Here is a 13,419-nt window from a genome sequence, read left to right on the forward strand (position 1 = left end):
GGCCCATAGTGTCCATATTCTAAAGTGATTTTACATTCCTCAAATTTCCCTCACCATTGAGTTGGAAAGCCCTGTGTGTCATCGAGTTTCCGCTTAAATCCTAAACATAATAGGAAGTGGTGCTGGCACTATGCATACCAGTGATATTCACCCTTAGATGCAGCATTGCAGCTGGAGGAAAGCAACATAACTCCATTGAAAGAAACTGGGCTACACCAATATATGTCAGCTGAGGATCTTGCCTCAGCGAATAAAGTTATGATTCAGAATCCACCTTTTGTCAAAGTTGGACATACAAAGATATGATCTCAGGTAAATGAAGAGGCAACCAGCAGGCTGGGATTTTCAAAAGACTTTAGGCAAGTTAGGTGCCCTACTCCTATTAGATGGGGGAAATGAAGTCACAGCGATATGCCCAAGGTCAGTAAGAAAGTCAGTGGAGAGCAAGATATTGAAGCTTGATCCATGTGCCACTCTCGGTCCCATATCTCTTCCCATGTCAGCCTAGTACTAACAGAATGCACTCCCTGTCCCTGCTAAGTAAGATACCACCCTCTCCTCCCGGTTTCAAGGGAGAATTTCTTCTTTCACATTCTTCACGAAAAATGAATAAAGCTGGTTGAAAATGGGATATTGTCATGAAAAAAAAATCACATCCATCTTTCTTGTTAAAATGCACAACTTTTGCAACCAGCTCATTGAATAGAAAATAGCATGATTTAACTACTGTCCCCTCTTGCTTTTTCAGGGTGTCCTGCCTACTAAGGCTACATCTACACTACGGGGGGGGGGGGGTCGATTTAAGATACGCAAATTCAGTTACGCGAATAGCGTAGCTGAATTCGACGTATCGCAGCTGACTTACCCTGCTGTAGGGACGGTGGCAAAATTGACCTCTGCGGCTTCCCGTCGACGGCGTTTACTCCCACCTCCCCTGGTGGAGTAAGAGCGTCGATTAGGGGATCGATTGTTGCATCCTGACGGGACGCGATAAATCGATTCCCGAGAGGTCGATTTCTACCCGCCAATTCAGGCGGGTAGTGTAGACCCAGCCTTAGTGTCACTCTGTTGGATTGTAATTTCTTTAGGACAGGAATGATGACCACTTCTATGTTTGTTAGTTCTGGTCAATTTTTTTCCCATGTTTGGAAAACAAAATCTGAAAGTGTTCTTACATCAAGATAGAAATTTTCTGTGGGAAAATCTGATTTTTGAATAAAAATATTACATTTTTTTTTGTTGGAGGGGAAGATTCCATTTCAATTTGACATTTCAAAATGAAATGAGAGTTTTTGTTTCAAACTGTCCAATTGAAATGAAAACTTTCATTTTGAATTGATATTGTCACTAAAATTGACAATAAAATGACTCCTCTCAAGCTCATTGTAAATAAAAATATTCATTCAATAAGAAGGATTTTGTTTGAAATGGACACTTAAAGAGGAAATGTTTTGTTACAATCAAATTGAAAGATGAAATGTTCAGACATTTCTGCATCCAAACCTTTTAGAATTTTTAATCTCATGAAAATTTTGACATTTCATTGTTTTGGCCCCTGTTGGGATTAAATGAAATGTCAACATACGTAGCTTCCTGTGTGATGGAAATTTCTGTATCATCTCTAATATTTGTACACTGCCAAGTATAACAAGGAACTGATTTCATAGATTCAAAGGCCAGAAGGGATCACTGTGATCCCCTAGTCTGACCTCCTGTATAACACAGGACAGATTATATATAATAAAGAAGTGGTTTCTCCAGTGTCTCAGTCCATTACATTTAAGCTCTCTGGGTCATAGACTCTCTTTAATTTCATTTTAAGTGCACAGACTGGTATTTTGTTGATGCCTGACAGATTAGTGGTATTAACCTTCTGTAATTTGGGGAAAAGAACCTCACAGATGGACTGCAGAGTTCAATACACTTTGTAATAATTCAGCCTACAAACTTACTCTCATTATGAGCTCAACTGTAAAAAAGTATGTGACAGTTCATCAGATGTCACAATAGCCTAAAATAGCAAATGGTGATGGAAAAAGACACCAAAAGGAGGGAGAAAGAGAGACTGAATTAGTCCAAAGGAAAACGTTTCCTGATAGAACTCACAAACTGTGCTAAGATCATACCTCAGAAATAAGACAGTGTGAGACCGAAAAATCAGTTAACCAAAATCAGTGTATCAAACCAGGCCTAATTGGTAAGAAAAGTAATGAGGGGATGGGCTACTGTATCCATCAGTCCCTTTTGGGGTTCTAAAAGAAAGAGACTTTGGGTAGAAAAGTTGGCTACTGGAGTGAGCGTCACCATCATGGCTGACACGCTCACCATTTCCTGGGACCCCAGAACTTCTTCATCCTAATCCTGAGAGACGTCCTGACCAGACTGGGCCAGAGAGAGGGAGGAAGATGACTCCATCACTGAATCCAGTTAAATTCCAAATACCGCCTAATATGAGAGACTTTCTCTAGCTCCATGTTCCTCCCTTTTGCCCTGCCTCCTTTTCCTTCACAACTTTATTTCTTCTCTTTCCTATCCCTCCCCTTTCCCTTCTGTCTAATGAGAGTCTGGCTTAGCAGGACAAGACTGTATACTTAGGAGCATTGCTGTGAGCCTGGGACCAGTAAGAGGCCACTGAAAATAATGTCCTAAACAGCTGGATGCTGGTACAAGCTTGCCAGGTCTCTAAATGGCTAATAAGACAGTGGGCCGTGCCTGTGTTTCTCCAGCTGTGAAGTTGCAAATGAGAGTCAACCCCAGAGACTGAAGTGGCATTTTCTATCTTTGCTGTTCCTTACTCTCCCCTTGTGTGTGTTTTTCTTTTGTTTTGTCTTCTAGCAAACAGGATCAGATTTCAACAAGAACAGCAAGGATAGCTCCCGCCCAGCTCTACTAACTTCTCCTCTTTTCCCCAAAATAACAGTTATTACCATCTTTAATGCCATCTAAAAGTCTGTTGAACAAGGGTGTGTTTTTTTTTCCTTTCAAAAACTTCCTTCAGCTAAAGCGGAGGGGAATAACGGAAGTTGTTAAAATAAAAGCTTTATTTAACACTTTCCTTTTCAAAGACTTAAATTGTTTGTCCTCCTTTTCTGTGTCTTTAATAAAAGCCATAAAGGATGTTTAATGGTGTGTTTGCCATGGTAACAAGTAGGCTGAGCTCTCTGTATACCAAATTCTGAAGCTTGTTTAATACTGTTTAATGCTGGACAATGACTGGGATATGTTAACACCTTTGGGGCCATATATTCCATCTAAATTAATAGAACATACAGTGATACACATAAAGTCCTTTGAAATCTTCGGATAAAGGAAGCTGCTGAAGAAAATTGATCGCCTCTTGTACTGCCATTGTCTGTGTCATGGGAACATAGGTTATTGAGTCTTCCTCTGAACAGCTGGTTCTGGTCACTGCCAGAAAGAGGATTCTAGACTACATGGCGGGTCTGACTCAATATGGCAATTCTTGACAGTACACAGATGTGGGATAATCTGCCCCTATATCAGCGTCTCTAATTGTTAGAGTTTGGTTTAAGCCCTGAAGATTAAAGTTTAATTATGTGTATTATTTGTGCATAGAACACCCTCCCAACAGTGGTTCACCAAACAGACACCCGCACCCAAAGCAAATATTAAAGAAAGAAAGTCTAACTTGGTTCAATGGGCTTTTTCATTCATGTATTATGTTTATGTGCATCTCTTCTTCTCTGTAGACATTATATTGCATACACTGGAGTGTTTAGACTAAATGGTTCTCAAGTATCAGTGGGTAGCCGTGTTAGTCTGTATCTTTAAAGACGAACAGATTTATTTGGGCATAAGCTTTCATGGGTAAAAAACCTAATTTCTTCAGATGCAGCAATAGACTAAATTCAGATGCAGCAATAAACTAAATGGTTGTATCCCTACAGCCTGTCTGCTTTCAGAACTCCAACAGAGGCTAACAGGACTTCCTTTTTTAGACTTCCTGATGGACTGAGCCCAATCAAGATTGTGTGTGATCCAAGTCCTGCAGACAAATTCAAAATCTTGGTAGTGGTCCATAGTCACACTTAATTGGAGTATGATTACTCATGTGTTCATCCTATGCACTGGAGTAGCCCTTTTGCAGGATTGGTCACTGTATGAATATTTATATGAGCATTTGAGTTTCCACTAAGCCAACCAAATTGAAAAGTAAAGTCTACAAGATAGTAATTAGATCTGCATTTTTGAAGGTCTCTGAATTCTGGGAACAGAGGAACAGAAAGGAGGAAATCTTGAATACAGTGGAAATGAATATTTTAAGATCAATGGTTGAAGTTACAAGGATGTTCAGAACAAAGTAGGGGACGTGTGAAGGTGATACATATATATATATATATATAAACCTGATGGGATCCAGGTTTAGATGGTTTGGCTATGCAAAAAGAAAATAGGGAGAACATATAGGAAAGAGGGAGTTAAATTTAGTAGTGAAGGGTAAGAGAAGTGTTGGAAGACCCCAAATTAGATAGATGGATGTCATAGTAAAGCATTTGGTTAGCTTCTGGGTTTCAGAGGAAATATATACAAGACAGACTAGAATGGATAAGAAGAACTTGAAGACCCAACCGCATATAGATGGGAGTAGGCCTAGAGGATTTGAGTGCAGCCAGGGATTCAGACACTTTATTGCAAGATTGTCATTATGACAGAAATGACCTGTAATATACTGGAAAAACCTTACTGAATTAAGTTTAACGTCTTTGGAGTTTTTGTATTAAAAATGCAAATATTTATGTACTGTTGTGAGATTGCATGGAGATTACTTAGGAGGAAGCAATGAATAATGCAATCTCTGGGAGCTATTAGGAGCTTCAAAGGACAATACGAGTGAAGTGGATGTCCCTAGGGGGAGAAGGGAATGCAAATGCAGACCCAGATTTAGTGGCAGGCAACCCAGGGCTTGGGGGATGCTGTTTTTGTTGTAAGTGACAAAATACAGATTTACAGATCCCAATGTGCAAATTTAACTTCTTCAATGACAGGGATAAATCATGCATGCAAATCGTGCACCAAAGTCATGAAATGTGGTACAAATGCAATACAAAATAAGGTATTCAAAAGTTTAACATTTGGAGGGGGGGCGGCACTTCTGAGGAGAGAAGTGAAGATGGTCTGTTAGGAATAAAACAGTGAAGGCAGGTAACTGGTCAGCCTGTCAGAAGGAAGAGTGATGCAAGTCTCCACCCAAGAGAGGTAATGACTGGGGAGCAGGATGCCTGAGACTGGGTGCCCTTAGTGGACCATAGAGGAGAAACACAGGTGCAGTTGTTCTGAACTTTACCAATCATTCCACAGTCAGCCACATGTAAGGAGCAAACCCCACTCAGGAGACCCTGAGAATCTCCATCCGGTTCATGGCTCCCAGACCCATGCTCCCTTTCCTAGGGAAAACAATGTCCTTCTGATGCAGGTTTATTTTCCATATGATGCTGGCTCACTTCATGTCCACAAGATATGGAATTGATAACCCACAGAGGATGTTCTACCCATTGAACAGTGACAAAAAAGAACTCTGTGTCGCTTGAAAGCTTGTCTTTTTCACTAATAAAAGTGGTCCAACTTGTCACAGAGAGAGAAATGATGATGGAACAATAAATGACACACAGAGAAGTAGAAAGAGAAATAATACTGATAGTCTATCATGATGTAACACATTATACAATTAATAAAAATGTATACTATTCACATCGGAAAATGTTCAGAAATATAGGGGGCAGTTTCTGATCTCTTGAAAAAGTCGGAGACCCATGTCAGTGGTTTTCATTAGTCAGTCAAACATTAGCTGCGAATGTTGGCCTTGTTTTGTGCCCTTGAGTTATTTGTGAACTCATACTGATTTCACTAAATTATTTGACAAATAATTTGGATGGGCAATTTCTTTTGTGCGGGGTTATTCATGACCTGCTGACAGAGCATGTAAATGGCATTTGAATGGGTGAATACTTTCATGTATCCAGGTAGGGGTCCGCAAATGAAAAAAGGTTGAAAACCACTGTCCTACAAAACTTACAAAATGTAATAGAAAAAGGTACTTCTTATAGAATTAGCCAGATTTCCCTTTCCACACAATCCGCCTGTGTTGACATTCAGATTCTAGAACAAGGTCTACCTCTTCACTTAGGTATTGTCTCATGAGTTGATAATGAAAGAGAGGTTATTTTTTGTCTGAGATTATATGGGGACAAATATAGATTGTACATTGGAGAGAACATTGGCTTCATTCCCATTCCCCGTGAAAACCGATGTCAAAATAACCGCTGACTTCCATGGGGGCAGGATAGATTCTCTACTATATATAAAGACTGATATTCAGATGTGCAGAATGATGAATCAAAAGTCCCATTGAGTTGCACTTTAAATGACTTAGGAACAAAAGTCCCATTAGTTTTCTACCAGGTCCCCCTTTTCAAAATTATGTCACTGTGCTGAGGGAATGTTTGCTTGTAACATTCATTTCTTCTTCTAGAAAAATCCAAATGATTTTAATAGGTAAGAATGTAATTATATACTATAGATAATAAATTGTGTTTTCAACTAGATTTTTTATACATATGGCCACATGCCAAGCTATTGTAAATCAGCCATAGTTTCATTGGAGGCAATCTGCCAGTTGCCATGCTGGTGTACCACATTTGTAGCTCTGTTGAAGTTATAAGGTCGGATTAAAGAAACATTAGGACACAGAGAGAGAGAGACACACTATATAGCCTGGTGGTTAGAGACTTATCCTGGATGCAGAAGACCAAACACCCAGTAACCCTGCTGTGCTTCCTCTCTAATATTTGAGCTAGATTGGATCAGCTTTAAGAGGAGAGATTTAGGGAGCCCCACATCAGCCTGTCTGCTAGTCCCAGCTGAGCAGAGTTTTTGTGAACACCAGTGGGTCCAGATTCTGCGATTTAGGCATCTAAAGTGGCAGTTAGGTGCCCAAATCCGGCCAGTGTTGTCTAGTTAAAACACACAAATTCCATCCAGCATCTTTGTTTCTCTCTCACTGAATTTAGTATATTTCAAATAGACATTGCACAGCCTGAAATAAGGCTCTCTTTACAGTCATTCTACTGATCAGATTAACTTCACATGCTAGAACACCCACCGCAGATGCAGAAGACCAAGTATCCAGTAACCCTGCACTGCCTCTTTTTATGATTTATCCACAGAGGAACAGCTTCAAGAGGAGAGACTGACGGAGCCCCACATCAGATTATCCCTTAGTCAGAGCTGAGCAGGGTATTTGTGAATAGCAGTAGGACCTGATTCTGGGATTTAGGCATCTAAAGTGGCAGGTGCCCAAGGCCTTTTGTGTAGCCAGCCTAATTTGTCAAATACGATCTCACATCTCTCTCTCTCTCTCTAAATTTAGTCTAGTTAAAACACGTATTTTACAGAATGGAATAGGATGCTCTTTACATTCATCCTATGGAACAGATGATCTCTACATACTCTTTCAGTTTATTTTTATGATAAGTGTTAATTTCATTTGTTTTTGCTTGTCTTCCAGGTCACAGTTTTCCTGAATAAATGCCAAAGAAAAATCAAACCACAATGACTGAATTTATTCTCCTGGGACTTTCCAGTAACCCACATATGCAGATTTTCCTCTTCTCAGTGTTTTTAGTTATTTACCTAATCACTCTGGGTGGTAACATAGTGATCATGTTGGTGATAAGAGCAGATGCTCACCTTAACACCCCTATGTACTTCTTCCTCTTCCATTTATCCTTTATTGATATCTGCTATTCCTCGGTCACGGTGCCTAACACACTGAAGCAGTGGACAAAATTATTTCTGTCATTGGCTGCTTTGTCCAGATGTTCTTCATCCTCCTCTCAGGTGGTGCTGAAATTCTCATTCTCTCAGCCATGGCTTATGACCGCTACGCTGCCATCTGTGACCCATTGCGTTACATGAAGAGAATGAGCAAAGGTATCTGTGTTGAGCTGGTGAGCGCTGCATGGGCAATAAATTTCTTCCATGCCCTGCTTAACACTGTTTTTACCTTCAAGTTACATTTCTGTGGGCCCAATCAAATCAGCCATTTCATCTGTGAGCTCCCTCCTCTGTCATAGCTGTTTTGCACTGACACCCTCACCAATCAAGTGGTGCTTCTTACTTCTGCTGTCATACTTGGATCAAGCTCCTTTCTCCTTACCCTGATCTACATTCACATCATCTCTACCATCCTGAGGATATGCTCTGCGGAAGGCAGGCGTAAAGCCTTCTCCACCTGCAGCTTCCACCTGATTGTGGTTGTCTTATTCTACCTGACAGGTTTTCTCCAGTACACAAAATCCAGCTTGGTCTCCTCTGTCATGCTGGATGAAATGTTCTCCATACAGTACAGCGTCTTGACCTCCATCTTAAACCCCATCATCTACAGCCTGAAAAACAAGGAGGTGAAAACGGCTGTAGGGAAAATGTTGAGGAAATTGAAATTTCTCAAGTAATGTTGATGATCTTAAATAAATGAAATTACATATTTTTACATCAGATCATAGAACTGTGCATAACTTGTTTTTGAGACATTCTCAGCTCAGGTAACTGATGGACATGTTGGGACAAAACTTCAGTTGGTTTAAATCAGTGTAGTGCCATTGAAGTCAGCGGGCCAGATTCCCAGTTGTACAAGAGTCACTGGAGCACAGGGAACTGGACCTTGGGTCTCCTAAATCCAGAGCAAGTGCTCTGAGCACCAGGCTTATAGTCATTCACACATTTCTCCCTTTCCCCTCTCTCCATATCTTTTTAATCTGGCCCTCTGATTTCAGGGGAGCTATGGCCAATTTATACTAGCTGAGGATCTGGCCAATTCTATAAAAATAATCACTTCATCTATTAATTTTCTTTCTTTTTGAGTAATTTGTTGAAACTCTAATTAATATCAATTACCTTATTCTACCCTATAATAATAATAATAATAATAAGGATAATATAATAATCATTGGAGCCAATAGGTTTACTCTCAAGGGAGGGCTAGAGCCACAAATAAATTTAGGATTTAAACAGGGGATGTGGGTGCCATAACCACCAGGATACACTCATGTGGGTCTCTCTCTAACTCTTGTGTTCAAGCCTGTCTCTATCAAGCACTTGAAGCGGGGCCCTCACACATTCCAGATGACTACCCTGACCATTGGGATACAAGTTATAACCGGTCTCTTCCTTCTAATTGCATCTTCTTTCTCCTCCCGACCCAGCTTCATGTAAAAAACCCTTAGGTGGGTAACAGGGTTCCCAGCTGAGAGTTACAAGCAAAAGATGTTATGGAGATAGAAGAAGGGGATATGGGGACTGAACTCTTTGACAGCAGCAGGATTTAGAACACACCTCTCGCCTTGGCATCTCCCATTGACTAGGGAAACACATATCATCATGTCAGAACACAAGGACAAATGAGACCATCCCAGATGGTCCATTGGTCTGATCTAGGATGGTCTTTCATGTTTCTGCCAGTGGCCAGTGCCAGATTTTTCAGATGGAATGAACAGAACAGACAATTTTTGAGTGATACATCCCCTGTTGCCCATTCCCAGCTTCTGGCAGTAAGAGTTTTAGGGACACACAAAACATGGGGTTGCCTCTCTGGACTGTACTAATACCATTGATGGACCTATCCTCCATGAATTTATCTAATTCTTTTTTTTAAAACCGTCTCCAGCTCAAGAGAAAGGAAATAAAGGATGTTGTTAATATGAAAATGAAAGTCTGATTTAATATTTACATTTCAAATGCTTTTTTTATCTTGTCTTTAATAAAAAAGTTATAAAAGGATATTTTTAAAGGTATGTTTGCCAAGAAAGGAAGCAGACTGAGGTCTCTGCAAACCGAATTCTGAACCTTGTTTTAAACTGTTTAATGTGGAACAGTGACTGGGTTATGTGCCTTAATCCCTGAAACATGATGTTTAATATCCCTTCAAAATATGTTGCCATAATTAATTATAATAACCCTGAATGTTTGTCTTATCGAAACCTGATCTGAATATTGCTACAATTTTGGTCTTCAAAGTCGCTCTGTGACAAGAAGTTCCACTGTCCTATTATGTGTCTTCTTCATGCCATCAGCACATGCATGGAACACCCTTCCAATAGTGGTTTACCAAACCATCAATCTCACCTTATGAAAATCCTACAGGAAGAAAGGGAGGTCTCCACTGAGTAGGCTTCTTCATTTCTCTATTATGTTTTTGTGAATCTCTTCTTCTCTATAGACATGATACTGCAAGCACTTGAATGTTTAGACTAAATGGAAATACCCCTACAGCCTGTTTTCATTCAGAACTCCAACTGAGGCTTTCAAGACTTCCACATATAGACCATCTGCAGGACTGAATCTAATCAACATTATGCATGATCCCCATCCTGCAGACAGATTCACACTCGTGCTAATAATCGGTACTCACACATAATTTCAATAACATTATTCATGTGTACGACATCTTCAAAGGAGTCAAGTTCTTGCTGGATTGGGAATTATATGTCTATTTATATGAGCATTTGTATTTTCACTAAACTTACCAAATTGAAAAGTGAGATCTGCAAGATGTTATTTAGGCCTGCACTTTCACAGGGCTCTGAATTCTGGGCACTGAGGAACAGACAGGAGCAGATCTTGAATACAGTGGAAATGAAAATTGTAAAGATGGATACTTGGAGTTCCGTTGTTGGTCCATGTTTGGAACAAATGAAGTAGGGGAAATGTGAAGTTGGTACCAGTTATAGAAAAGCTAAGGGAATCGAGGCATAGATGGTTTGTCCATGTGAAAGGAAAATCGGAAGAATATATAGGAAACAGGGAGTTAAACTTAGAAGTGTAGGGTAAGAGAAGAGTTGGCAGAAAACTAAAACTAGATGGATGAATGTCATAATAAAGGATAGAATTAGCTGCAGAGTTTCTAAGGAATGGCATTCAAGACACACTGCAATGGATAAGAAGGAGGTGAAGAAGCAACCCCATATAGATGGGAGTAAGGCTAGAAGAAGATTTGAGTTAAGTAAGTGCAGCAAGAGGTTCAGACACTATATTGCAAGAGTTGAATATAGAGAGCAAGAGTGCAAAACACTATATTGCAGATATGACAACATCCTGTAACATCCTGAACAAAACTTATTGAATTAAGTTTCACATCATTGGACTTCATTGTATTAAAAATGCAAATGTTTATGTACTTCTGTAGGATTGCATGGTGCTTCTCAAGGAGGAAGATGTAAATAACAGAATTGCTGGGGGATATTGGGGAATTTTGGGGGATAATACATGTGAAGTGGATTATCAAGAAAATTGTTGAGAGTGAAGATTATGCAAATTACCCACCTAAAGTCCAGTCTTTTGAAGCTACACTTTGAGCGGATACCCATTGTCTGTCTGATTACCTAGTCAAGGTCCATTTAAAGAGCCCAACTGGAGACATCAATGATTGACAGAGGCAGGAGATATTCTTGGTCTGAGCTGAGATATGATGAACTTGAAACCACAGGAAAACCCCTGGTAGGGGTTGAAGGACAGCTCCTGCCAGAGCCATGCACACCTACTTAATCTCAGATAATCTCATACTACACTAAAAGCTAAATTAATTTGGCTTCACTCTTAAATTACAGGAACACAACCTGTCTGATTTGCATTCTCTTGGCCTGCCCAGATTCTCCTGTGTGTTCGTATAACTCTCAGTGTGGTTCCCCCAGTGTGATCCAGCCTGTTCAAACTGGTTCCAGTGCTCCACAAGGGCAGCAGACCTCAGCCTTTAAGGAAAAGTTTCTTAATGACAAATAAGGCTACGTCTACGCTATGAGATAGAGGTGTGTTTCCCAGTTCATTGAGCTAACATTCCAAAATTAGCAGTAGTAGCATGGGCAGCTGTGAGCAGTGGCATTGGCTCGTTTCACAGAGTAATAATTTCAACGGAACCCCGTGGGTATGTATTTGGCAAAGCTAGCCATACTGCCACACACCACTGCCCATACGGTTTTATTACAGACTGGTTTTCAGTAGAATCAGGGTTCGTCAGGGCTGTGATCTCTCACTTATATTATTTAATATTCTGATAGGCTTCAATAAGCCTTGTCATTGTATAGTCTAAGTAGGAGGTATAATATTTAAATATTCATCTTTAGTGGATCTTGAATATGTGGATGATATTTCCTTACTTAGAGAGACTATTGACCAGCTACAGCTGCTGCTGTAAAAGCTGAGGAAAACTGCAGAATCTATGATGATAAAACCAAAGCCATGCATGCCTCCTATCAAATGGAAATGAATGACTGATGCTGCTGCATGTGGATGGCAATGACATTGAATGGGTGAATATCTATCTGGGTAGTCAGTTGACAGCAGGAGGTCCTTTATGAGAAGAAGTCACACTTCTGATTTGTCTTGCATCAATGGCATATCGGCATCTTCAAAGGCCTCTGTTTGGATGGCAGGCAGTCTATGTGACAACTAAGAGAAGAGTGTTCAGCATGCTAGTGATAACTCTGTTATACGGAGCAGAAACATATTCATTAAAAATAGCTGAGGAGAGGAAACTAGACAGTTTTCAGGATCAAAAGTTAAGAGTATTCTTAACATCTGTTTGTAGCTCCTCATTTGTGACAAAATCAAACCGAGATAAACCCAGCAAGTTGCTGTCTTGTACCAGTTGACAACAAGGAGTCTGGTGGCACCTTAAAGACTAACAGATTTATTTGGGCATAAGCTTTCGTGGGTAAAAAAAAGTGAGGTTTTTTACCCACGAAAGCTTATGCCCAAATAAATCTGTTAGTCTTTAAGGTGCCACCAGACTCCTTGTTGTTTTTGTAGATACAGACTAACATGGCTACCCCCTGATACTTGTACCAGTTGAGAGGAAGATGACTGCAATGGTGGAGTCCTGTCTAATGTGCATAAGAAGGTGTACTTTTAATGAAGGTTTATAAATCTGAGGTCAAAAAGTGTAGAGTATGAGACCGACAATGAATGAGATTGGAAGATGCAATTATGAGGAATTTAAGAAACCTAAATCCTCTCATACTGATTCTTATGGAAGCAAGAAGAGTTGCAAGGGACAATACAAAATGGAAATCTATTCTATGTCCCACCATAGCTTCATTATAGTGATGAGTACCTGCTGATGATGATGTGCCGCTGATATATATGCAAGGTGAACAGCTTCAAGAGGAGAGCCTGAGGAAGCCCCGCCCTAACTACCTTACACCCCAGAGATTAAACACTTTCCTCAGAGATGGGAGTTCTAGTTTCAAACCTCTGCTCCACATCAGACAGAGAGGGAACTGAACGAGGATATCCCATGGCTGAGTGCCCTAACCACTAGGTTAGAGGTAGGGGGGATGCCAGGGTTCCACATGCTGAGTTTGTCAGTTTAGTCTTTCCCCCCACCCCAGATGAAAATATTTGGCAAAT

General features: G+C 40.2%; 1 pseudogene; it reads left to right on the forward strand.

Moving 5' to 3' along the window:
* The first annotated feature begins 7,545 nt into the window (after positions 1–7,545).
* Positions 7,546–8,471, forward strand: LOC101938444 (olfactory receptor 5V1-like; annotated as a pseudogene).
* The last annotated feature ends 4,948 nt before the right edge of the window (positions 8,472–13,419 follow it).

This window comes from Chrysemys picta, chromosome 12, assembly GCF_011386835.1.
Source record: "Chrysemys picta bellii isolate R12L10 chromosome 12, ASM1138683v2, whole genome shotgun sequence".
In the NCBI taxonomy this organism is placed as follows: domain Eukaryota; kingdom Metazoa; phylum Chordata; order Testudines; family Emydidae; genus Chrysemys; species Chrysemys picta.